The following is a 27,871-nucleotide window of genomic DNA, read 5'->3' on the forward strand; positions in this document are numbered from 1 at the left end:
TTTGGAATTCATGAGCCAAATTGTAAAGGGTGGGGGCAGAGAAAGAATTGGGGCATGGAGATGGGAGGAGGGGTGCATGTGGGATAACTCTAGCATGAGGTCTGGAAGAAGGGGTGGAGAGAGAAAGGCGGGGGACACAGAAAATCCTTTGTTGGCAATTCAAACTTAACATCAAGGCAGAGAAGAATGCAAATGTGACGACCTTGTAGTTCTAGCCCTGGAGGCCAAGGCAGGACTATCCTGAATTAAAGTCCAGCCAAGGTTAGCTAGCAAGACCTTGTCTCTCACTGCCCTCCCTGACCCCCACATACAAATCGACATAAAAAGAAAAGGCAGAAGGGGAGGCAGAAATCAGTGAACCACAGATGTTGACAACAATAACGCTCTTAGCTTTTTGAAAAGAAGTGAGAAAAATTGGCCCAGCTCCTGCCTCCCACATCTCCCTTCGAAGACCGCCTGGTTCTCTGCCAAATCCTGGGTAATGAAAAGAGCGTGAGTCGCTCTGCACGGAGGAGAAGCTGCAGCTGCTCAAGAGAGAAATCGGGACAAGATCACCAAGGTAAGACGGAGACCAAAATCGTGCGAAGGTTTTAGTCAGGTTTTGCAAGGAGAAACCTTAGGAACTATGGAGCTCTCCCTCCCTCCCTAATTCTGAGAGAGAAGTCGTTGCTAACAGAAGTAAAGCCCATGAGAGATTGCCACTACTAACTCATGAACACCGTCTGCTTTCCTTCTGGCAAATGATTTTTAAAATTATTGATAAATTGTCTCACTGGACAATGTTAGCATTTAAATCCCTTCCCACTGTGAAACTTTCCCAAGCAAGATGATAATTTGACTTCCTGCTTTTATGTTTAGCAATTGCTTGCAAGTGGCTCTCAGTGAAGGGAAGATCACAGGAAAACTGAGAATACAGAATTGGGGGAGGGGGCGCATAAGGAACTGATTACCTAAATGGATCCATTTTAAAAACTTACCCATTTTGCTACCGTTCACCTAAGAGACTCCCTTCTGAAGGCTGCTTGTCCTTTATGCTCCTGACAATCTTTCCTCATATTTTTCTCTACTTTACCTCTCTGTACATCGGTGGGCTTCAACCTTCCTGGTCCTCTGATCCTTTAAAACAGTTGTGGTGGTCCCCAACCATAAAATTATTTCATTGCCACTTCATAACTGTAATTTTGCTACTGTTTTGGCTTGTAATGTAAACATCTGGTATGCAGTATGTCTGATATATGACTTTTGTGAAAGGGTCGTGTGACCCTCCCAAAGGGGTCACGACCCACAGGTTGAGAAACTGATCTAGATGCATGTCTGCCCTTCAGACTGTTTTAGTAAGGAGCACAGCCTGACATGCCGTACACTGTGGTCACACGGGAGCCAGAGCATGCACATGGCTGCCTTCCCCAGCTGCACTTGTTTTCCACATGTGCCTGCTTCCTGGCCTCATCCTTGCTTGATGCTGTGGTCCAGCGCTGAGCCCAACACCCTGGACAGCTGCTTTGCATGTTTGTCCTCGATGCTCCCCTTCTGGTTTCCTCCCAGATGATACACAGTTCTACATTTCAAACATCTCAGATCCCCCTAATTTCTCAGACTTAGGGGGCCTCTGAAATTTATCTCACAGTGAGCAAGGTCCCTTGAACAGTTAATAAACATGCCATGCAGACTGCACTGGTTCTCTGGTTCAAATTTCACATCCCCCCACCCCCACCCTCTCTGAGAAGTTCTGCCATCTCCCATGCAAAGGTGAGCTCTGATTTCCTCAGCCACCTAAATGCTGTTTCTTTGGATCTCTGTTAACTTACGGCATTTACTTTACATTGCAGAAAAAAAAAAAACCAGTTCCATGGTCAACTTTAACTTTCATGCACAGGATGAAATAGGGTTGGGAGCGAATTTAAAGCAGTAAATAATGAGGATTTCTCTTCAGCGTCTGCCAAGGTTTACAGGAAAAGAGGGTTATGAGACGCATCCTGGAATTGTCTAGCGTCACATTCAATCCAGAAATCGAGTCAAAAGGAAGCAGTAAAAAAGCAGCGCTGTGAGGAGATAAATTTGTAATTGGGAATAGTTCTGCTGAGGAAGTCCAATAATGAGTATTTTATTTTGTTTTCAACAACCTGAGTATGACTTTGCCAAAGATCGATGCATCTTTTATGCGACCGTTGACATGTTTGCAAACCCTGTGAGGTGAGTCCAAAGGTAGGGGACAGAAGTTCCCCTCCAAGCACCAGTTTGCTGAAGGGACAGTTAGATACTATGAGGTCACATGTGAACTCCATCAGTAGAGAAAGGAACCGAAATTCTGTGGAACAACACAAAAAGATGGTTGGTTCACAGACATCAGGAAATTGTGCTAGAACTGCTGGCCTCATCTGTTCCGTACCACTTCTCTGGTACTGGTGTCTGGGTCAAAGGGAGCATCTTTTTGTTTATTTTCTGGTGCTCTGACTTAATGCCAAGGCTTTGGACACAGGGGTAAACACCCTACCGCTGAACTCTCTCTGTAGCCTATGACAGGCACTTGTTTTTCTGTTGGCACAGAAGTTGCGCTTTAAGCCGCCGCCAGCAGCCGGGCCACTCAGGCTGCAGTCTAGTGGAAATTCTGTTCCCACAGGCACCGACTAAGTCACTGCTGCCAAATATAGCTTTTAATTAAATCTTTATTGTTCTATTTATTTTATTAATAATTATTGACTTGGGAGTCAAAGGCTGGGGTGAAAACCTGCTAGCTCAGAGAGGCTGAGTAGCAACTAGCTGACTTCTCTCTAAAAGAGAGCTTTCTTCTGCTTTGTCAAAATAAGAGAACTCATGCTAACTAAGTCTCTCCCTACTACTTCCTACGCATTTCTTTATCATCTTATAGAGACCCTCTATGATTACATTCTGTCAACTAGTTGCTAACCCAGTCTCCTGACACAAAGTAGATTTTATTTAACTAACCCAAAGGCAAACTTGGGGTTCACAGTGTGATAGAATACCCCACAAAAGGCATATCTAAGGGAACATCTCATACAGGGCAGGCAAATCTCATGATGGGAGGGGACCAATGGGTGTGGGAAGTTTACTGCACCTTCTTCTTGCTTCAGACTCCTGGCAATACTGCTTTTGACATTGGTAGGTTATACCCTGAGGCTTTTTTCTTTTGTTTAGGGAAACATGTAATGTAATATAATAGAAACACACACACACACACACACACATACACACACACACAGAGAGAGAGAGAGAGCTTCTGGTGGCAGCTTCAAGTCCATCTTCTAGCTACCTTTTCTTTTTTATAATTTATTTTATTTTTTAAAAAAGAAAACAAACTATCTTTTTTTCATTTTACATACCAATACCAGTTCCCACTCTCCCCCATTCCTTCCACATACCCTCCCACCCCACCTCCATCCAGTCCTCAGAGAGGGTAAGGCACATTGCTTTGGGAAGGTCCAAGGCCCTCCCTACTATATCTAGACTGAGCAAGGTATCCATCCAAAAAGAATGGGTTCCAAAAAAAATTACAAGTATTAGGAATAAATCCTGGTGCCACTGCCAGTGGCCCCTCAGTCTGTCCCAGCCATGTAACCGTCACCCACATTCAGAGGGTCTAGTTTGGTCCTATGCTTGCTCCTTCCCCATCTGGCTAGAGTTGGTGAGCTCCCATTAGCTCAAGTAAATGTTTCAGTGGGTGTCTCCATCATGGTCTTGACCATATTCTCCCTCCTCTCACTCTTCAACTGCACTTTAGGAGTTTAGCCTAGTGCTCCACTGCGGGTCTCTTCCTCTGTTCCATCAGTTGCTAGATGTTCATTCTATGGTGACATTTAAGATGTTCATCAATCTGACTACAGGACAAGGCCAGTTCAGGCACCCTCTCCTCTATTGCTTAGGGTCGTAGCTGGGGTCATCCTTGTGGATTTTTCTAGTGTAAGGTTTTGGATAGAACTAGAAAAAAATCATCCTGAGTGAGGTAACCCAGACCCAGAAAGATGAGCATGGTATGTACTCACTCATAAGTGGACACTGGCTGTAAAGCAAAGGATACTGAGCCTATAGTCCATGATCCTAGAGAAGCTAAGTAACAAGGTGAACCTAAGATAAACATGCATAGATCCCCAGGAAAGGGGAAATAGATAAGATCGCCTGACAAAATTGGGAGCATGGAGGTGGGGGAAGAAGTGAGGGCAGAAGAGGAACAGGAGGGGAGAAGGGGAGAGGGGAGAAGAACTTGAAGGAATGGGATAGTCAAGATGGAGGACGGACAGAGATGAGAGCAAGGAAAGAGACATTTTGATTGAGGGAGCTATTATGGGGCTAGCTAGCTACCACTTGTTAGCTATATGAATTTAGAGCTTTCTCAATATTCCGTATCTAATTTTGCCCCCTCTGGTGTGAAATGTGAAACAACACAACACTATCAAATAAACATCATTAAAACCCTACTCAAGAGAAGTTCTGTGACTGGCTCCACAGTTGAAAGTGATTGTCAGAAGTTATGATTCTACCTCTGAGCATCTACTGAATGTGAGATTATCTCAAGTTATTGCAGTACCTCTGTGACGTAAATGTTACCATCTTGATTTGTGAAAACCAGAAAGTGAGAGTAGGAAAGACCATACTTATCCCAAATGGCAAAGTTGGTGAATTTCAGGTTGGAGATTAAAATCCAAGCCTAACTTTCATTAAGAAAAAAAGAAAAAGAAGTAAGCATGCTTCTAGACCAATGTCATAGATGTCTCTAAGTGTCTCTGGGGAGGAATGCTTTTGATTTAAAATCCCCATAGTTTTCTAATGTAAAACATTAGTGAAAAAACACTCGAGTCTTAGACTTATTTGGGCAGGGCTTAACCCGCTGTTACCCGAGCGAGAAGTTTTCACCAACTACCATACCTTCTTTTTCTCTTGCTATTCTTGTTGCTAGGAATTAGACAGGTTCACCCACAAACTTGGCTACGTGCATCTAATTCTCTTCTACTTCCAACACCTCATAAATCAAATGATTACCAAAAAAAAAATCTTTCACAGTTTGAGTTCATCTGAGAAAGCATGAAAATAAATATGATCAGAAGAGTGTTTTGCTCATTAATTTCCATGGAATCCTAACAGGGACTTGGCGTTTTTGTGAGGAGTTTAACAGAACTTCGTAGTTGTGTATGGCTACACTGCTCAGTCTCAACCAGTTTTAGCTTGTTGACTTGTTAATGACAGATATTTTTAAAATGATATTTAAGTAAGCTATACTTTCTCATGAGTGTGTGTGTGTGTGTGTGTGTGTGTGTGTGTAGGTCACAGAACAACTCTGTATAGTCTCTTCTCTCCTTCCACCTTTATGTTGGTTCTGGGGGTTGAACTCAGGTCCTTGGACTTGCATAGTAAATGCTCTAACCAGCTGAGCTCTCTTGACAGCCCCATTCCTTTTCCTTTTTAAAGAAAGTTTTGGTGTATTAAGACAATGTCTCACACTGTAGCCCAGGCTAGCTTGGAACTCATGGCAATCCTTCAGCCTCAGTCTCTCAAGTGTTAGAATTACAGGCATGAGCCACCATGCATGTTTTGTTTTGTTTTTCATAAAGGATGATATGCTTTTCATCACTTGTTCTCACTTGGAGCTTTTCAGAACCAAACATAACTTCTTCAAACCTGAATTTATTAGTTTGATTTCTCCTCCTTGGGGTTGTATTTTCTGTTATCTTTTATACATAATGTATATGACCCATCCATGTTCACACCAATCATGTGTGTGCAAAAATACTTTGCAGCCAGGTGTGGGATAATGCCTTTAATCAAAGCACTGGACAGACAGAAGCATACATAGCTCTGTAAGTTCTTCTCAGGTTTAAATAACAAGTTCCAGGCCAGCCAGGGCTCCATAGTGAGACCCTGTTTCAAAGCAGAAGCAAAAACACACTTCACCAGATCTCTATATAATGTCTTAATATTGGCAAATTATTACTAGTAGTGCTAAGCTTTCATTAACACTAATTATCTCAAATATTTTTGAAAGTTTCAGCCAGAGAAACTGGTACAGATATTGATTCTGACTTATGACAGTCTTTAGCTTCCTGTTTTGACTTCCTTAACAAAAAGTCCCTATTATTGGATGAATAAATAGATTTGTTTTTATTAAATAAAGCACACATTTTTTTCTTCACTGATCTAATAGTATGTTTTGTGGAAAACGGAATTTTCATTATGTAGTAAACATTTGATATAATAAACTGAGCTCTCTTAACTCAAAGAATGCAAACAGCTTAACTGTTTGGAGAGTGCCGTGCCTAGGATGTGACGGTCAGGCTGGACACCTGACTATTATCTTCTTCATTAATCAAGTGGAAGGCTTTCTGCTCAGTGTTGCACACATGGGAGCAGACTCAGACACAGCGTAAGGCTGTAAGTATTCTAAGACAACAGGGAAGCTCTTCTCCATGACGTCTTTGAGAAGAGAGGTTCCCAACAGTCTTCTCCCCGCAGCAGTTCTCACAGCAATCCCAGTAACTAGGTTCTTGGTTTTTCAAGACAGAGTTTCCTTGGGTAGAGTTGACTGTCCTGGAACTAGCTCTGCAGACCAGGCTGGCCTCAAACTCACGCTGCCTCCTGAGTATTGGGATTAAAGGCGCATGCTACCACCGTCCAACCGCCCAGATGTTGGGCTTTTTTTTAAAGATGTGTTTAGATTTATCTTATGGTCTGAGTGGTTGTCTCCTTTGTGTATGTATTCCATGTGTATGTCTTATGCAGGAGGAGACCTGAAGAGGGGCATCAGATCCCTTAGAAGTGGAGTCAAAGATAGTTGTGACATGCCATGTTGCTGCTGGAAATCAAACCTAGGTCCTCTGCAAGAGCAACCAGTGCTCTTAACCACTGAGCCATCTCTCCTGCCCTTAACAGTGGTTGTACTTACAGTTTTTCTTTTAACATGGGAGTTACATTAGCCCCTGGGGGAGATGGAATGTCTGCTTAACAGCTCAGTATATGAGCAAAATGTTTAACTGAAGCCTTTAAATGAGGAAACGTTTCATAGATTAAAAACCAATATATATGTCAATATAAATTCTGAAGAAAAACTACAGTAAAATGTATTTTTCACTCAGCATAAAAAAGAATGCTAGCGGGACCAGTGAGAAGACACGCAAGCCGGACAACCTATTCCAATCCCTGGAACCCACACAGAAAGCTGGATGTGGTGCTTCCAATTTGTAATCCTAGCAATCTCAGGGCGAGGTGGGAGATGAAGACAAGAGAGCCACCGAGTGTTTCCTTAGGCCACAAAGTGGTAGACACAAGAAAGACCTCGCCTCTGAAACAAAGTGGGAGGAGAAAAGCGACTCCCAAAATTGTCCTCTGACCTTTACAAGAACACTGTGCCATAGACAGACAGACAGAAACGCAGACAGACAGATACACAGAGAGATAGACATACACAGAAACAGACACACATGCAAAATTTAAAAATAATAAAACAACATTTTTAAACAACAACAAAAAATGTTGCTAATACTTTTAAAAAAATCCTCCTATGCAGTTATCTGAAAACAGCTTCTTTCCCTCCAGAGGAAGTGAGTTTTGTGTTTATCACTCCCTCTTTTCCTTCATGGCTGTATGAAATTTGATTTTTAAAGTCTTTTGGGGGGAGGGAGCAGGTTATTGCTATAATGCCTAGGCTGACCCTTGGATTCATGATTCTCCTGCCTCAGCCCCCTCAAGTGCTGGTACCACAGGGACCGTCATCTCCAGCTCAAAGCCTTGAAAAGTCATTTTGTCACTATCTGTTCATGTATAACTACTACATGCTTGATTTATATACATGGGATGCCCGTTTTAATAATCATTTTATATAAACCTATATAGAAGTTCTCGGTGAATATGCTGACTGGTATTTTACTATCCCATAATAACAAAGTGGTGCTGCCTATCACACGGGGATGGAACTTCTGCAATTGCAGGTGAAGGTCCTTTCCCATTGTTGGTCAGGTATGGGTACGATGTCTGTGCTTACACTCACTGGGATCTTATGCTATTGTTGTAGCATTCTTTGTTGCTGTTTTGCTGTTGTTTCTTTTGAGATAGGGTCTTGCTTTGTGCCCCAGGATGGCCTGGAGCTCACTGTGTAGCCCAAGCTCATGCGAAACCCATGACACTCTTCCTGCCTCAGCCACTCAAGTGCAGGGTTTACAGAATTGTCCATCCTACCTGGCTTAGACCCACTGTTGACTGCTAAAAATGAGATGGCCATAAATAGTGTATATTTGAAAAGAGATCTTTTTTAATCTCTGCAACTCTCAAAATTATCTGATTTATTTGAGAAATTGTAGTGACTGCATGCACACATGAATGTGTATGTGTGGTATGCATGTACATGAGGGGTACATGCACATGGAGGCCAGGGGTACCCAACTCTATCACTCTGCCTGATGCCCTGATGTAGCGCCAAATTCTAACTGCTGTTAATAAAAACCCAGAGTCAGATATTAGGGGGTGAAACTGAGAGATCAGAGAAGCAGAGCAGCCAGTCACAAGAGAGACCTCTTCTGAATTCATAGACCAAAGGGGTGATCCTGTGCTCAGACTGCCTCTTCAGACTGAAGGGGGAGCCATCCTCAGACTGTAGCTGTCTCCACCAAACCTCAGACTGCATCTCAGACAGCAACTGTCTCCACCAAACCTCAGACTGCATCTCAGACAGCAACTGTTTTCACCAAACCTCAGACTGCATCTCAGACAGCAACTGTCTCTACCAAACCTCAGACTGCACCTCAGACAGCAACTGTTTTCACCAAACCTCAGACTGCACCTCAGACAGCAACTGTCTCTACCAAACCTCAGACTGCATCTCAGACAGCAACTGTTTTTACCAAAGCTCAGACTGCACCTCAGACAGCAACTGTTTTCACCAAACCTCAGACTGCACCTCAGACAGCAACTGTCTCCACCAAACCGCAGACTGCCTTGAGCGCTTGTCTCCCCGACCTTATATTCATTTCTCTGCCCAGCCATATCACTCCTGTCTCTCTAGTGCTGGGATTAAGGACATGGGATCCCAAGTGCTGGGATCACCTTTGTGTGAGCTGTTTCTCTTTTAGACAAATTCAATCTCTGTAGTGTGGAGCTTGGCGGGCAGGCCTGCTTTTCATCCCGCCAGGCTCCTGGCGGCCGGCTAGCTTATGCCCCAAAATAACATCACACAAATTGTATTCTTTTAAAGACTGCCTGGCCCATTATTTCAGCCTCTTACTCACATCTTGATTAACCCATATCTAATAATCTGTGTAGCACCACGAAGTGGTGCCTTACCGGGAAGTTTCTAGCGTACGTCCATCTTGGGCTGGAGCTTCATCGCGTCTCTCTCTGAGGAGAGGCATGGCGGTCTGCCTCAGAGAGGAGAGGCTGGGCAATTTTCTGAGCCATCTACCTCACTTCCTTTTTCCTGTTCTGTCTATTCCGCCCACCTAAATGTTGGCCAATCAAATGGGCCAGGCAGTTTCTTTATTAGCCAATGGGAATCCTCCATCAGCAGGCACAATGAGAATCCTCCATCAAATCTCCGTGTAGCTCAGGGTGGCCCTGATCCAACACAGATCCCTCTGCCTCTGTCTCCCAAATCCTGGGATTAAAGGTAAGTGCCACCACTCCTGGGCCTCTAGTGGCTTGGCGCTGCATTCTGATCTTCAGACAAGCTTTATTTGTTAAAACACAAACAAAATATCACTATACCCTGACGTGACCCTAGAGTTATGCTGGCAGCCACAAGCCCCAGGAATTCTCCTACCTCTGTCCCCCATGGTGTTGGAGTTACAGGAACAAGTGACCTCACTTGGTCTTTTCTGACTGCCAGGAATACAAACTCAGGTCCTTGCATGTTTGCACAACAGAGGTCCTCAACCTACTGAGCCAGCTCTCCAACCTTGCTTTCGGTTTTTGGTGGCTTCATGTCTACACCTAAGAAGAGCAGCTGAAGCCTTTGAAAGCTGCTCCAAGGATTCTGCCATAGCCTAATAGACACCTCAGCTATTCCCTTAAATATGATTAACTTTCAGTTCTCTAAGGACAGATAACTTAGTGTTTATCAAGTATATAACAAGCTCACCTTTGGTCTAATAGAAGAAAGGGTTTTTTTTTTTCCTTTCAACTATTTCCTATCATTGGTTCAGATAGTTCCCTTAATTTAAAATTTATTTTAAGTTACTTAATTGATGTTAACTAAATAATAATTCTTAAGAATTACTTTAATTTTTCTTATTGATTCTAACCAAGAAAACCATGAGTATGGAACCCATGTATTTTAAAATCTGCTAACGTTCTTGCTCCCTTAACGACAACAACAATAAACTGGCATTTTAATAATTTTTAACAAATATACAGAATAAGCACAAAATTGAACATATTGTATGTTTAATGAACTGTCATGAACTACACAGACCTATGTAATTTTATAACGACTACTGCACCCCAAGTCTCCCCATCCACCCCTCTAATATTCCATCTCAAAGGTAACCATTATCATATTTCCCGATGTCATATATGGTCCTCTGTGCACAATGACGCTTCAGTCAATGACAGACCACAACAGTGATCCTATACGATTATAGTGCCACTGTGGTACACAAGCCATCTCAGTTTGTGTGACTACACCCTACAATAGTTACACAGTGATGTACTTGTGATGTGTCCCCATAACTAAGCAATATACAACAGTATTACATCTGTAGTTTTGAACAATACGTACTTTGTATCCTGCCTTTCCCTCAACATCATGTTTCTAACATGCAGTTTGTTTTTTGTTCAAGTAGCAGAAGCTTGTTTATTTGTTTGTTTTTCGAGACAGGGTTCTCAGTAGTTCTGGAGCCTGTCCTGGCACTAGCTCTTGTAGACCAGGCTGGCCTCGAACTCAGAGATCCGCCTGCCTCTGCCTCCCGAGTGTGGGATTAAAGGCGTGCGCCATCACCACCCAGCTTGGTAGCAGAAGCTTTTAACTTCACATAACTGATTAGAATTCCCCTAAATAAATGCAGCACAGAATATCAGTCACAACATGAATGGACAGATGTGCTATTCCCTACTTAGACTGCTCACAGCGTTCCTGTGGACCTTCTGGTGAACGTTTTTTGGGCCTCAGTGTTGAGTGCATACCTTCCAGTGGAGCTTCGGGGCCAGAACGGTGCATTTGTTGAGCATTGTTGGAAAACGCCACACTGCTTTCCATAGACGATGTGGCAATTTGTACTTCTATAGTCATACATAAAAATGCCAGCTCTACCCCACCCAAACTTGTCAATGCTTGTGGGTTTTTTTTCCCCTATCTATCTCATTTTACTTATTCTGATACCTTGCCTGAAAACATGTTCGGCCAGTCTGAGGAATATTGTTTGGCTTCCCCCTTAACACACATCCCAGACTTGCATTAAACACACTTTAAAGAAAAAAAAGAAAAGAAAGTCTCCCCTAGAATTGAGCTTGGGTACAGAGCACTCCTGCACCATGGCCTAGTTGCAAAGCAATCTTTTTTTGTTTTTTGGTTTTTTTTTTTTGGTTTTTCGAGACAAAAATCTTAATACGGGAAGAAAACATTACCGAAAGAAGCTAGCTCCCACATTGTGCCTGTGTTTCAGAGGGAAACACAGTTGATCAAAGCACTTTAAAAAAACGTTCTCTTTCTGGGTGTGGTGGCAGGGTTTTAATCCCAGCACTTGGGGGGTGGGAACAGGAGGCTGAAAGTCACCCCGGGCCACACAGTGAGATCTTGGCATAACCCCTCGCTCAAATGTTCTCCTGGAGTAGGATTTTCTTTTTAAAGAAGAGAGTTAAGAGGGCTGCAGGATCTCCATGGATGTCCAGGGTGAGTCCCAGTGAGGGCCCAGTGTCGGAGGTGGAGCAGAGGCCAGGGACCTGCAACCACAGCACTGATTCTTCGCGATAAACAGCTGCATGTAAAAATGTACAGATAAAGAGATTTACTGCGTGACTCACTGTGTCACACTGACGCTTCCATGACCTGATTTTCCATTTCTCACCACCTCTCCCTCTCCCACATTTTCTCTCTTAAGTCGTAATTTGGTTCATTCTGGGGTAGGGAGGGAGAAAGCTGGGACTGGGGAGGCATGATGTGAAAGACACAAAGAATAAATAAAAATAAATTTAAAAAAGAAGAGGGTTAATCTAATCCCACAATTTAAAAAAAAAAACAAGAACAATGAATGTTTAGACTTTTGAAGGTATCATACGTTAAGAAAATCTAGTTAGGGTTATTGTCAAGTAGTAACAAATCGATCATAATCTGCCCCACTAATTTTCACAGTTGTGATACTGTTGAGGTGATATGAAATTTATTTAATAAATGTTTGCTTTGTTTACCACATTTGATAAACCAAATCACACATGTGACACTTAAGCACCTCAAGCTGACTGGCTGGTTATAGAGTGAGTCCGGACAGCCAGCTAGCCAACTTTCTCCCTCACACCCCATCAAGGACAGCTTCACCTCTTGCTGGGCGTGTTATCCTCAGGATAGCAAGTTTAGGCACTGGGGTAGAGAGATGCCCGGTGTTACAAACACTGGCTGACTTGCAAAGGACCTGGGTTGGGTTCCCAGCACCCATATGACAAATCACAACTGTTTATAACTCAATTCCCTGGGTATCTGGTCCCTACTTCTGGCTTCCACAGACACTGCCTGCATGTGATGTACATGAATCTCAGGCGCTGTGTGCATGTGGTACACATAAAACATACACATTAAATGATAAATTCTTTCTTAAAAGTTTAGGCAAAGCCCATTTTTGAACCTTGCTTTTAGTTAACTAGCAAGCACTGCAGTTGACGTCCTTTCTTGAAAACTCACACATTTACATCAGAATACACACACACATATTTGCTTTATCTTTGAAACAATGTCTCTCTATGTAACCCAGGCTGGTTCAGAATTCACTATGTAGCCCATGCTAGCCTTGAACTTGTGGCAATCCTCTTGCCTAAACCTCTTGAATGTTGGGGTCACAGATGTGAACTAATCTGCCTGGCTTGAAAACAGAGAAAGGCATGTGATATATTTATATAAACTTTTTAAATGCTGTTGGCACATTTCCACCAGGGCAATTTTGCTATTGTATTTACTACTTTGAGCTTCCTTCTTTGGGTCTTAAATGCTAAAGTCTAGAACCTTCTTTCCTCATTTCTACAAACACATGCCTTACCTTTTCACAGACTCCTCTTGCTGGTGCTTATTGTTTTCTACGGTTGCCTTTAAATGATACCTACGAGTGCATAGGGTCTGTTCTAGAAGCGTCTTGGAGCATCCTGTACACCAAGAATGGAGTTAGTGATACTTTTACTGGCTCTAAACATAAGCCCGTGGTGTCCTGAGAAAAACAAACTTCTTTTTATTTAGTGTTTTGTGTCACTGAGAAATGAATGCATCGGGCACAGACAAGCCTGCTCCTTTCCGAGAGAATCGGTTTAAAGAGACAGTATGCTTTACTTTGAGGCCGAGCTTCCAAATCCAAAGTGTTGCAGTCTGGAAAATCTCATGCTTCCCTTCAAAAACAAACAACAAACCAGCTGATGGAAGTCAGGGCCGTGCCAGGAAAGCTATTCTAGTGAGGATTGAGAACTGTACATTCTGCAGAAACCATCTAAGGCTTTGTTTGATTTCTGTACCGTGTCCAGGCTCACATCAGCGAGCAACTTCTCCTCCTCAGTTAAGCAATCTCTTTTGACTGTATTGCTGCCAGCTGCCGATGTTTTCAAACCCGGTAGGGCTATCTCTGCGGTACATTAGCTGAGAACAAGAAACACTTTGTGGTGAGCGCATATGAGACTTTCTCTTCGTGAAGAAGCAGAGTGATACATCTTGAAGTCACCGTTCCTTTCCCCTGTAAACTGTCTTCCTTGTGGGTCTTTGACGTAAACATTTTAGTCAGCAGGCCACACCAGTTCTGACATGAGCTGAAGTAAAGCAAGTCGGATGGCCCCTACCACCTCTCCTGAGCTGTCTGAGTCAAAGGCCACGCTATGGCTTGGCTCCCCTTTCCCTGTATATTTAGTTCCCAGCAAAGCCTTTGGATATACTGAGGTGTCTCCTGCCTGTCCTCTGTTGCCTTCCAGCCAATGTTGTGCCAAACTCTCTGTGCCTGAGCTTTAAACACGAGTCTACAACCTTCCTCTTCTACCTCATACCTTCTTCCACACTAGAAGGAAATGAGTCAAGGCTTCTCTCCCTTTCACCAGGAACAGGGTGAGCAGCTGAGCCCAGTCTTCCTAGAGACTAGTAATGTGGCCAAGTATTAAATCCCATACACGAAATAAGAATGGCACCCCCCCAAAAAATGTCCTGACAGATTAAACTGTAATGTTCCTCACATTTTGTTTTTTCTTTGCTTTTGCTAAACATACTAAAGAAATACCACTAGAATAAGAGCAAAATATTTCCAACGACTGACTGCCCTTGGAGCTGAGTTGAACGACCTGAGTCCTGGCCCTGGTCCAGCAGACTCTAGCTCGCTGTGTTGTGTGCCTCTTCAGTAAAACATGGTGTTCAGGCCATTGCTGCAGCCTCGGTCGTGTTTACTAGACAGTGCTTCTGCAACTATAGGGTGTTAGCATTAAGGTTCAGGGCTAACACAAGTCATAATCACCCACCCAGAAAAAAAAAGCCTGCTGTAGACTTTATGCTCTTACAAATATTTCCATTGACTTTGAGAACTAATCTTAGAATCTCTCTCTTTTTTTTTTAATGTTCATCAGGTTCACAAGTAATAAATCAAGCTATGGGCTGGGCAGTGGTGGTGCACACCTTTAATCCCAGCATTCGGGAGGCAGAGGTAGGCAGACCTCTGTGAGCTCCAGGACAGCCAGGGCTACACAGAGAAACCCTGCCTTGAAAAACAAAACAAAACAAAACAAAACAAACAAAAAAAACAACAGTAACAACAACAGAAAGAAGCTATGGAGTCCTTCCTCCCCCTTCCTCTCCTCTCAAGATCCTTTGGGATCTTTGGTTCTGTGAATTTGTTGCCTTCGAAAAGTTCTGAAACGTTCTCATTCATTCTATCTTCAATATTGCTCCTTTGGTTGCACGTTAGATGGTCTCATCTACCCTCCAAACTTCCTACGCTCTCTTGCACATTCCCCATCTGATGGGGCCTCTGGATTGTATTTGATCAAACGCTTTCATCTGTTTCCTAGGTCGTGGACTTGCTTCACCTGTGTCGGATCTGCTTCCTAACTGACACAGTGTTAGCTTTGGTGCCGCTTTTATTTCAAGACTCCAAGTTCCTGTTTCCTATTTCTTTGAGAATACTTGATAAACAGATTAAGACCAGTTATGTTTGCATGACTTTCCAGACTGTTCCAATGAATGAGGCGTTTGTGGTTGTTCTCAGCTTCTTTTCTCTGTGGGCTCTCACAGTCATCAGAACTCTTACTTTGTAAATGTGGACTATAGAATATCCACTTGTCCCGGAACTCCTATGGACCGGTGGTTTTCAGCCTGGCTAATGTCTTTAGTGCTGCCTTTGCTGTTCCCATTTGTTTTAGGACACTGCTATACTAAAACTGCTTTGCATTTAATTCTCTAATTTAATATTTTGGAAGCACAGAGGCAGCATGATGTCAGAATAAACACTCATGTGGGGCCTGACTCATCAGGAGAAAACAAATTTTCAAAGGGATGTGGTTGAGACAGGCTTCCTAGCTGTCCCCTTATTGTTCTGGCTTTATCTATTTCAGTCTTTGATCTGAATGCAGTCGCTTGAGAACTCTTGTTCTAGGCATGAACTTCCTGTTAGAAGCTCCATCTTAGGCACGTCCTGGGCCTTATCCCCCAACCTTGGCACTAGCTTTTCTCTGGGACATAAAAGATGAGTTTAGAAGACACCGAGCTTATCTGCTCGCCATTGTTCTGGACACTACAGCCCAGACTAGCCTCAAATTTGAGATCCTCCGGCTCCCTCTCCCAGAGTTCTGAGATTGTGCACCACTACAGCCTTTGACTCTTTCTTTGATTCTTCTTTTTTTTACGTTATGTGTATGAATGTTTTATTTGCATGTATGTATATGTACCACATACATATCTGGTGCCTTTGGAGAACAGAAGGGTGTTAGGTCCCCAGGAACTGGAGTTACTGGTAGTTGTGTATCCACATGTGGGTACCAGGAACTGACCCAGAGCCCCCGCAAAGGCAGTGCGTGCTCTTTACCACCAAGTCATCTGCCAGTGCGTGCTCTTCACCACCAAGTCATCTCCCAGTGCGTGTTCTTCACCACCAAGTCATCTCCCAGTGCGTGCTCTTCACCACCAAGTCATCTCCCAGTGTGTGCTCTTCACCGCCAAGTCATCTCCCAGTGTGTGCTCTTCACCACCAAGTCATCTCCCAGTGTGTGCTCTTCACCGCCAAGTCATCTCCCAGGCCTGATTGTGCGTTTTAGTTTGAGCACTCTCGTCAGGACGGTTTCCATGGTAACTAATTCACTATTGTGCTGGAAACAAAATTTTGCCTAGTTGAATTTATACTGACCAAACATGAATTTAAACTTAGAAACCACACACTTATTAATAAATCAATGCTCCTGCTATTTGTTTATCCACTAGGGTTCTACGAAATGTTACTTTTTCCAGAAAGAGGTTTTCTGCCTTGAAATAGCTTGAGAGTTCCCTCTTCTAACCACAGCGCACAGATTTCTCTTCATAGACTGCTAAATCTGCTCTCTACCGAGACTAGACCCCATGATCCCCTGAATCTTGACTATGACCCTCACTCATGGGGTCAAATGATCCAGGTGACACTGATCTAATGCCACCCTTCCAAACTTCCAGTTTTTGTTTTCTTTGCTACCTAGAAAAGCATAAACCCAGACTGGAAGAGGAAGTTTGCTGAGGTGTGCAGGTGGTGAGGGATATCAGGATTGTAACAGGGTTGGGTCACTCCACCCATTTCCTTAAAGCATTTGCTTGGGCTTTTAACCATTGTACCTTGGGCAAATGACTTACAGGTCTGTGCTTCGTTTTCTTCATTCCCGGTGAGATTGCTATGATAACCAAGTTAACTATGTTAAGCACTCAGCAAAGTGCTTGTCACACAATACTTATCCAAGTGTTGATTATATATATTATATAGCTAACCATGTAAAGCACACTTGTCCCACGGTGCTTATTCAAGTGTTAATTATATTTCTATTGTGTAGATTTTAAAATGTGTTCCTGGTTGAGCATGGAAAAAGAGAGACAATGACTGATACAAACACAGAAAAATGGTATTCACTGTATCTTTCATATTCATTTTGAATTTTTATAAGTCATTTTATGTATTTACTTAAGTTTTATTTAAAACCTATTCTAAATATAGAAGAAAAACTGGCTTTGTCCTTCAGACTTAAACGAAAGCCAAAGATCTTTTTGTTACACACACACATACCCTTCGTGCCATTACACACAACTCTCTTCCAGGATGGACAGCTTTCTGATCACATAAAAACAAAAGAAAGCAAACACCACTGTGGAGTCGCCTGCCTCCTCCTGTGTGCAGGAGCTAATAGTGGATGGAAGAGGACCAGGATGACATCTTTAGGATGAGAGAGGGGCGGGGGCAGGTATGAAAGGGGATTCTGGGAGACAGGAAGCAAGGCACACATCGTGAAATGCACTTGCCTCACTTTTAAGATGGGAAACCTAACAGAAACGCTGAAAGGACCAAGAGGGGGCAGTGGTGCATGGGGGGAGAGAGGGATTCAAAATAACTACAGACTTAATGCACCCACCACATAGGGAACATCCAACATAAAGCATATAGGGTGGGGCTCGAGGGGAAGACGAGAAATAAAGGAACGTCCTGAACTGAATAATTTGAATGGTCTACCTAACATCGCAGAACATGGTCCAGTCAGAAGGTCAGCCACTTTAAATACTTTTTAGGAAGAACTGTTACCCAAGAACAAGAAGTTTGAGTTCCATTAGGCTAAGATGGATAAAATCATCACTCTACAGGTCAAAAATAGCATAGTGGAGCCAGGTTGGTACAGCTTCAACCCCAACTTCCATCTGCCCTGCTCTGTAGACCTTTGTGGTTTAGGTGGTGTCTATCGATCTTCGGTAGGTGATAACTGCTTTAAGCAGTTCATGGAGATTTTTGCAAGCAATGGTCCAAACAACAGAATATGTACTAAGTACCTACTACGATCGTTCCCTGGAAAATGACGATGGCGCCAGCACAGCCCCGGCTCCCAATGAGTTAACCGTCCAACGAAAGGGGCAGATAAGCAAGTAAGAAATTGTGGGCTGTTAGGGAGATAAACGTCTGAATTATGCTCCAAGGGTCAAATTGAAATGTTCAGGCAGGAGCAGGTGTGCAAAGGTGTACAGGTGTGAGAGCAGCTGGACAATGAGGAAAACCAGTCTGTCCTGTCAGAGGGAGAGGGTGTGGAGGGGACTGATACAAGCTGGCGGAACCCATCCTGGCAGGTGTGACAGCAAGTTGGGAACCCCGGATCCAGAGAACAGAAAAGCACAGCAGAGATTCACAAATGGAAAGGGCTGGGGCTGGAGAGATGGCTCAGTGGTCAAAAGCACTTGTCACTCTTCCAGAGGCCCCGAGTTCAGTTCCCAGGATCTATGTAAGGCAGCTCGCAACTGCCTGTAACTCCAGCTCTAGAAGAACTGATGATGCCCTCTTCTGACTTCCTTGGGTACTCATACACAGGTAGTCTACACGTGTGTGCGAGAGAGAGAGACGGGGGGGGGGAAGGAGGGAGAGACAGTGTGTGTGTGTGTGTAAAAAGATAATTTAAAAAACACTGTCTCTCAATTTAAAGGCTCTTCCTTCCTTCCTTTCTTTCTTTCCTTCTCTCTTTCTTTCTTTCTCTCTCTCTTTTTTCTTTTGGTTTTTTGAGACAAGGTTTCTCTGTGTAGCTTTGAAACCTGTCCTAGAACTGGCTCTTTAGACCAGGCTGGCCTCGAACTCACAGAGACCCAGCTGCTTCTGCCTCTGGAGTGTTGGGGATTAAAGGTGCATGCCACCACCTCTCCACCCCACTTTAAAGGCTTTAAAGAAATCTTCCCAGTTGTATGGCCACTGGGCCCTCTCTGAGTGGATCTTCTTGATGCTCTGATTTGTCTGCTTTCTCCAGGGAGCATTTCCTTTCCCTGGGAGAGGGAAATTTCAGAGCGGTGGGAGAAAGGAAAGAGAAAGCTTGCTTTCACCTCAGTCTTCCCATCCCATACATCTTCTATTCCGTCTTCTACTAGAAAAGAAGTGAAACTACTATATCCCAGAGAGCAGAGGGCTGTGTGAGAGGCCACTCTGCGTCATTACAGTCCTGCAATGATGTCACACTGTGTGAGAAAACAGCCATGGTCCCAGTTTCTTCTCCTTTCTCCCAGCTAGGACCATGTGATGGCTTCTATTTGACACAACCCACAACCATTCTGAAAAGAACCTAAATAAGGGATTGTGTGCAGTGGGCCAGACTGGATGGATGTCTATGGCAGATGGTCGCGGTTGTATTAACGGATGTAAAAGGATGTAGCCCACTGTGGGTGGCACAATTCCCTAGCAGGGTGTCCTGGACAGGTACAGGAGTGGAGGAACTGAGCTGAGTACAAGCAAGCAAATATGCAAGCATTCGTTTTTCTTCTCCTGGCTGTGGGATGGATGTGAAGAGCTGTTGGAAGTTCCTGCTTTGACTTCCCCACAGTGATGGACCTCTATGTCCTGGAAGTGTGAGCTGAAGGAAAACCATTGTTTCCCCAGGTTGCTTTTTGTGGGAATATTTCATCACAGCTTTACAAATAAGACTCGGATGGGCCATTTGTCGGGGGACACTGTCTTTTTCTGTGAACTAGCAACGGGTTTTTAAGATCCTATTGCGGACTTGTGCATCTTCCTTCCCATGACAGAGCAACAAAGCTTGGCAAAATAGTGAACTGGAACTTGAGGCCCTGGACTTTGGCATCACCCCATTCTATCACTGTTCCCCATATCCTAAGGAAAAGATCTTGACATCAGATCTGGCTTCAGTTACTATTATCAATGTAGCCTTTGCCAGACTATCCCTCTGAGCTATTCACTCACCTATAAGAGGAAGATAATCATTTCCAACCAACTACTAGAAAAGCCTTCAGTGGCCAAAGCCATGCAGCTGCTATCACCATCGCTGTCCTCACCCCCTCAAGAGTCTGATCTAAGGGCTAGAGCTGGCTCAGCAGTCAAGAGTACACACTGTTCTTGCAGAGGACCTGGGCTTGGCTCCCAGCACTCACATCTGGCAACTCACAACCACTGTAAATCTGGTGCCAGGGTATCTGACACCCTCTTCTAGATTCTAGGGACACATATGCACATGCACGCGCACACACACATACACACACACACACACTCCCAGAGAGAGAGGGAGAGAGAGAACTTAAGTCCACACAGGCACATGCACATTAATTTTAAAAATAAGTATTTTTTAATTCTTGTCCTTTAGATGTTTCTAGTGTTGCAGTCATAGTTTTGGGTTTTTGTTTGTTCGTTTGTTTGTTTGTTTTTGGAAAGGCCAGGACCCACAGCTCAGGTGGTAGGGACCTTGTTCAGCAACCACAGAGTCCTGGGTATAAATCCCAGCATCCCACAACTGGGCATGGTGGCAGACTGCCCTCCCAGCACTTGTGACATAGAGTTGGGAGGATGGAAGTCCAAGGCCGAGTCACTAAGATGGTACAGTGGCTAAGGATGCTCACCTGTGTTCAAAGCTTGGGGCCCACATAGTGAAAGGAGAATAGTGGCTCCTGCAAACTGTCCTCTGGTGCCATGGCATATGAATGAATAAATAAATGTAATTTTATAAAGTCCTCTGTACAATAACCTTGATGCCAGTCTTGGATACATGAATTTTTGTCTAGAAGAGGAGGAGTGGGAAAGGAAGGAAGGGAGGAAATGAAAAAAAATAAAATTAAATTAAATAATGAAAAAAGAAAAAGAAAATAACATCCATATTACTTAAAATTTTTTCTTTGGCTCCCTCTGTATTTTAAATAGAAGCCAAGCTACTTCCGTTGGTTTCTTGAGCCCAGCCAAACCTGCCTCCAGCCTCTACCATCTCTGTGCTATTGTACTATGTTCCTGGTCGCCTCCTGTGCTTTGACCAGACTCCTCCTGTTCTTGAAGCAGATTGTGTCTGTCTTGAATTGAGTGCCTTGTCCTGGAGATTTTTGCCTAGAAGGCACTTCTGCCCCTCCCTTCCCCACGTTCTTTGCACCTTTTGGATGGACCTTAGACATAAGGCTGTGGCCACACTTCCTCAGTACTGCTCCACTCTTGCTTCTGACGTCAGCGTTCAGGAATGTATTTGTTGTGTGAATATTACTCAGTGGTTACCTCCGCAATGGGGAGTAAACTTAAAGAGAGCAGAACTTTGATTTGGTTCACTACCGCATCCCCAGTACCCAGCCTAGCAACAAAGTGTTTGACTTATTACTGTTATTATCAGGAGGTGGCCCTCTGTAAACACATCCCAGTATCACCGCTGTGACCCGGGACCTCAGGCGAGTTAGGCTTCTCTTAAAATGATTTTCAAAGCACTAAATTACTTTCTTGAGTGTCAAAGGTTGAATTTCCTCTTTTTAGTATTATCCAGATCTTCCAAGCTGAGAAGGCACGTTTAATAAAAATTTTCTTAAGAATCTTGCATTTTAACGATATCAGTTATAGCAAATTGATCTGACTCGACAAGTTTTCAAAGTAATATTCTCACTAAGAAAAGAAAAGGTCAGCAGTCAGGTTAACATTGGCAATACATCATCTTCACTGATCGGCGGAGGGAATCGCCTGGTACCCAGGAGAACATAGGTGTTTCAGGAAAAAGTTTGGTGGTTGACCAGATGTAGATAATACAACAACGTGAAAAGAAAATGTCATGTAGTGTCCGTGGGCTCATGCTGATGAAATACATGGTCCCTGGCCTAAAATGGGAATACAATATTTGTTAAATGTAGCTTTCTATAAGCCAAAGAGGCCACCCTCCGCATTTGCACTTTAGAATGGATTACAGTTCACACTTGTTTGGTTGGAGACTCAGTTTGTGGAGTTCCTCACACTGACGCTCAAGGACTCTGGGAAGCGTGTGGGTAGCCCACATTCAGCTCCGTACACTTTGTGTTGGTCCTACTAACATGACCCCGGCTCTTCGTTCACTTCTTTGTGTCTGGAGTATTTTTATTGGCCGTAGACCTGATCTTCTTTCCGCTCTTTTCTTTGGGGATTTTACATATTCAGGAAATTATGCTCACAAAACACACTGAACATTTCTCAATGTTTTTTAAAAACTTCCTGCTGTCAGCCAGGCACGGTGATGCACACTTTGATCTCAGCACTTGGAGGCAGAGGTAGAAAGATCTCTGTGAGTTCAAAACCAGCCTAGTTTACATGGAGAAGTCCAGGCCATCCAGGGCTATATACTAAGATCCTGCTTCAAAGACAAAAATAAGTAGATTTTAAAAGTTTCTGGCTTTTAGTTCTCCTTACTCCATTACAACCCTGTACATACTGAGCCCAACCTAACACACTAAAGCTTCACTTTGTCTGCACGGGGTCACAGTCACAGATGATGTAACTGGGACAAGCAGCTGAAAAACAACAGCAGCAGCAACAGCGTGTGTGTGTGTGTGTGTGTGTGTGTGTGTGTGTGTGTGTGTGTGTGTGAGAGAGAGAGAGAGAGAGAGAGAGAGAGAGAGAGAGAGAGAGAGAGATTTGAGAATGGCCTCATTCAGAAAGATCCCTCTGCCTCTGCTTCCAGAGTGCTGGGATTAAAGGCGTGTGCCACTATGTCTAGCCATAACTTACATTTCTATGCTAATAGTGATAGTGAATCAATCAATCAAAGATCCAAGCATAAAACATTAAAGAATAAAATTTTAGAAAATAACACAAGTAAATTTGCTTTCCGTCATAGATAAGAAAGATGTCTTAAGACACAAAACCCAGAAGGTTTTTTTTTTTTTGTTTGTTTGTTTGTTTTTCGAGACAGGGTTTCCCTGTAGTTTCTAGAGCCTGTCCTGGATCTAGCTCTTGTAGACCAGGCTGGTCTCGAACTCAGAGATCCGCCTGCCTCTGCCTCCCGAGTGCTGGGATTAAAGGCGTGCGCCACCACCGCCCGGCTAACCCAGAAGTTTTTAAATGAAAATTCTGATTAAACATTTCCACATGATATTTAAAAACCATATGGATTAAAATATCATTTAAAAATCTGATAAATAACACTACAGGACAGCATTTTAACAAGCATCACTGACAGGGGTTTAATTTCTTAGCTTATAGTGTGTGTGTGTGTGTGTGTGTGTGTGTGTGTGTGTGTCTCATTATTGTGACAAACTCCTGACAGAAGTGACTTCTGAGGAAAGGGTTTATTTTGGCTCACAGTCTGTCCTCTCGTCAGGACGGAGAACACATGGCCACAAGAACACTGAGTAGCTGGTCGCATGGTGTCCACACCCAGCAAGCAGAAAGCTGTGGATACTGGTGTGTGGCTCATTTTCTCTTTTTCAGTAGGTCCAAGACCCTGACACATATAGTTATGACGTAAAATATTCCTGTTCTTCAGAAAGGCAAACGTGTCAAAGGTGACAGCAACTATTGCTGCTTCAGGGCCAGGGGTAAGGAAACCCAGTCAGAGTGCTGACTAACTACAGACCAACACAGGCTCTTGGAAGTCAAGTGGAAATAGATACAGATACATACATGCATACACACACACACACATACAACCACCTCGTGATCCAAGGGTAAATTCCACTATTATGAAATTCATGTTACTGATAAACTTCCAAAGTTTTCTAGGAATCACGCACATGCGCCCTCCCCTTCAGCTGGAAACACCAAGACACTAACATTAGGAAAATGTGGGGGGGGTGCTGAAAACAGCCAATGTGTTAATCAAGAAGGGGTTGGTTAAAGATCAATTCATAGGGACTGAAAGCAGAGAACACCCAGGATGCAGTGCTGATTTTAGAGACTGAAAAAGTTGGCTCACAAAATGTGTGCAGCATGATTCTACAGTCTAATTAAAAATAGGTGCATTGAGGGGAAATGTTGATGGCACTGACGCTTTCCAGATGTTTATATATTTTTCTAAGGGCACCTATGTCAGTTTTACACTTAGAAAAAAAAATTAACTAGAAAAAGAAAACCCAACTTTCTCCAGGAAAGACAATCTGTTCCTGTATAGTCTATATTCCAGAACAGGCACCTCTGAGCATCTGTTTCAAAGATCATACCTTTATAAAAATTAGCAATTAAGTGTAACTCTGAAAGCAGTGCTCTGTTGGGATTTGTCTGTAGGGATCGGCTACACACCCACACGTTCTAATCCCTTCAGATAGCTGGCTCTATTTGCATAGCTCGTGCATCAGCTACCGACACCTACATTGCTTAATCTGAGCTACCATATAAATAGATCCGGAGGGTAAGCGCACTGGCTATCAGCAAAGTGCTGATAGCAGGAGCGCACAGCATCCAGGACCAGCAATTCCCTGTCCCTGCCGAGGTGAGTGCCACACCAGTCTACCAGAATATTTGCCCTCTGTTGTTGAGGGGCGTGGGGGAGAGAACAGGATCTCTTCTAAGCTCTCTAACAATTCTGATATTAAAAGATAAAGGACTTGTTACTGAATAAAGTGGTTTGTCTTTGAGAATGGGATCTGAACACAGTTCTGGATTATAGAGTTTAGATTTGTAATTATGATGCTGCTGCTGATGACTCCGTCATAAACGTCTATTTCTTAGTGTCTTATCTCGTTCAACCACGCAAGCAAACGGTTCTGTAGAACAGAGGTCTTCCACAGGTATTTGCTCAAGCTAGTCCATGGGAGTCAGGAAGGGAGGAGGAGGTTATGATAGCCACTGGGAATAAAGAAAAGCAAAGCCGGGCACAATGCTTCAGTGAGGGGGTGACATACAGCGTCTTTGCTATGCTAACATGAATTCTAATTCTCCAAGAAGACGGGCTATAGACGGGAACAAACTGATTTATTTAAATGACAATTTTTATGACCAGAAAACGTTGTTTCACTCGTGTAGCCTTGGGTAAAAGAGCAAACAAAACCTGTCGCTGTTTTTGAAGCTGTTCAGAAGGGTAAGGTTCAGTCTGCCCATGCTACCTTAATTCCCACTGGCTACTATTTAAACTATTTTCTGTCAACTGAAAATCTAACCTTAATATGTGTACCTACCTCAATTATCTCATGCATAAGGGTTAAGGATTGACTATTCTGTAAAAGTTACCGCTCTGTTTTAAAGGAAATCAATTCTCCTAAACTGGCAAAGGTGACTTATAGTTCAGGAGCATGGATGCCGGTTACCCTAAATGATGCATTCCTGAGCAAAAGTGGTTCCATGAATGTTTGCAGGCCACAAACAAAAGAAATCATAAGCCGATACATTCAATAGCTGCCTTGGTCATAAGTAACATATTCAACAAACAGTAGACACAGAACGATGAGGAAATATTTCTTGTAGGTTTTGTATGTTATCTTAGAGTTTGTTAGCTTTGTGCTAAGCATAAACAGCACATTCTGAGGGCATCAAATCAGATGGCATTATTATTTTTTTTAAAAAAAGTGGCTTCTTGCACAAAGAGTCTAAGGCAGCCTGAGATAATTTACACCTCGCCACAACCACAATATTTTACTCAGTCAATCCTTGTATGACGAGTGTGTGGGGTGACTGAGACAGACACAGCTTCCTCGGGGAACTCTGCCTTATGCTAACATCTTCAAAGATTTATTATTTCTATTTCAAAGAAGCTGCGTATTTGCTTTGAGTATAAGAAGGGCAGACTGTTTAAAACAAAATTCCAAGTTCTGACTTAACCCCGACCCCTCCCCACGGTTATTAACTGATGCAGTGGTTGAATGTATGGGCTTTAAGACTTCCTTTGTCTGCTGCCACAAACCTTCATGTAATCACGCCTTCGCTTGGGAATGTATCCTTTTGAATAACCTGAATCCATGCTCCTGAGTCAGGAACAGTCATCGTTGCTGGCTCAGAATAAATTATTTCCTTTAATTTAGGGTTGTAACTTTTATAGAGTAGTTAATTTTTAATCCGTCTGAACAGAAAAAGGAGATAGGACGGTAATGAAGGGGGGACTAGGCAACATTTTGAGTTTCGAGGGATTTATTTTGTACAGGATAAGATAGAGATTTCTGTTTACATCCTTCTACATGTAGATATCCAGCTTTCCCAGTAAAAGTGTTAAAGGCTATATTTTTCCAATATTTGTTTTTGTTTTTTTTTATTTAATATGATTTATTTATTTTTTTATATTTAAAAATTTCCATCTCCTCCTCTCCTCCTCTCCCTTCCCTCCCCTCCCCTCCACCCATACCTCCCCCTCCAGGCCAAGGAGCCATCGGGGTTCCCTACTCTATGATAAGACCAAGGTCCTCCCAACTCCCCCCAGGTCCAGGAAGGTGATCAACCAAGCTGAGAATTTTTGATACCTCTGTCAAGAACTAGATGGTTCTATTTGCCTAAATAATAATATAATCATATTTTTACTTTTTACAAAATTTAGAAAGAAAAAAGACATGTTAAGATTGAAACGATGTAAGGAAGATAAGAGATTTAAAACTCAAATATAAAAGAAGTAGATAAAATTAGAAGAGGAATAAAAAATAAAAACTCAAAATAATAAATAATTGTTTTAAATGAAAGGAAAATGAAAAGGGGGCAGAAGTACTTTTCCAGGTCTGTGTAGGGAGGGTCGTGGGTTTGCGTTTACTCCCGCTAAGCAAGCTGGCATTACGTGAGGCCAGTGGGGGACGAGTCATCTGCATCAGGGCTGTGCTTAAACTAGACGCTAATAGAAGTCTAGATAGAGGCTTTCTCCCTTTGCATTTGTGGGGCCTTTGCACCCCACGCTGATCTCTACGTCCGGTAGACTGGGCAGGTTCCCATTCACTCCAGGGAGCCTCGGTCTGCAGTCCTCGATATGGCAAAGTTCACCTGGTTTACCAGGTGATTGTTGTGAGGATAATCAATCTGCCTTGGTTTCTCAGAAACCTCCAGTTGCCGGCTTGGAGGCCTGTCTCCGCAGACAACCTCAGGCTACAGGTCCCAATCCTCGCCACTAGAGTGCAGGACTTCTGATCACTGTGCTTTGCACAGCCCAGGCTCCGGGTTACTGAAACTTCACAGTGGATCTGCCATCCCCTCTCCTTACGGGGTTTTCTCCTGGACAGTCACTGTGGCAGAGTGTTCCCAAGCACCCTGACTGGTCACCTGCCTGTGTTTTCTAATCTCCAGGGTTACTCAGTCTCAACAGTAGCCCCCCCTTTGAAGTTAGCTCCTGTTCGCAACGCTCTAAGTTACCGGGAGTGAGGAAATGGTTCCTTAACGCTAGTCAGCAGTGAGAGAGGACTCACCTCGGACCAAATTCCTGCCCTGGGTTTAACGCTTGTGAGAACTGTGTTGTCAATCCTGGGCTTCTTCTCCCCCGTTGCTACCACGGCTCCTCTGTTCTCACGATGGTCACCCAAACCCAGGCTAACCACGTGATTGCTGCTTCCCTCCCTCCTGACCCCTCCCAGCCCCTCTCCCCATCCTCCACCCGTGCAGGGAGCCGGTTTTGTACTGCTTCCCATTTCTCCGCGTTATCTTTTTGTTTGTCCAAGCGTTTTAGCTACCCATCCCCCTTGATTCCCAGTGATCTTTCACTCTGTCTCCTTGGAATACAGTTAGTTTCTCTCTTGTCACCCTGATCTTCTTGGGAGTGCGCTGAGAAAACCAGCAATCTTACTCCCTTCATTTGTTCCTGAGAAATGAAGCTTGTTCTTGCTCACCACCATGACTCTTTCGAATATCGAGTGGGTGCCAGATCTGATAGGCAGAAACTCCAAGGTGGCTATAATGCTTTG

General features: G+C 43.5%; 1 protein-coding gene and 1 long non-coding RNA gene across 4 annotated transcripts in view; one reads left to right on the forward strand and one right to left on the reverse strand.

Moving 5' to 3' along the window:
* The first annotated feature begins 391 nt into the window (after window positions 1-391).
* Window positions 392-27,871, forward strand: part of Il33 (interleukin 33) — a 39,083-nt gene continuing 11,603 nt past the window's right edge. Inside the window, exon 1 of one of the 2 annotated variants that reach the window (XM_038329201.1) lies at window positions 392-559. The gene's annotated coding sequence lies outside the window, so the exon portion shown is untranslated. Of the gene's footprint in view, window positions 560-24,345; window positions 24,499-27,871 lie in introns of those variants that run through there. The other variant, XM_038329200.1, reaches the window with a different exon arrangement.
* LOC119813980 lies at window positions 11,555-27,518 on the reverse strand. 2 transcript variants are annotated; one of them, XR_005285345.1, is made up of 3 exons: window positions 27,380-27,518; window positions 13,179-16,461; window positions 11,555-11,909 (listed from the first exon to the last, which is right to left on the reverse strand). It is a non-coding gene; the product is annotated as an uncharacterized LOC119813980 (long non-coding RNA). The 2 variants fall into 2 exon arrangements; XR_005285344.1 differs by lacking the exon at window positions 11,555-11,909 and having other exon boundaries at window positions 12,207-16,461.

Source organism: Arvicola amphibius, chromosome 1, assembly GCF_903992535.2.
Source record: "Arvicola amphibius chromosome 1, mArvAmp1.2, whole genome shotgun sequence".
Taxonomy (NCBI): Eukaryota; Metazoa; Chordata; class Mammalia; order Rodentia; family Cricetidae; genus Arvicola; species Arvicola amphibius.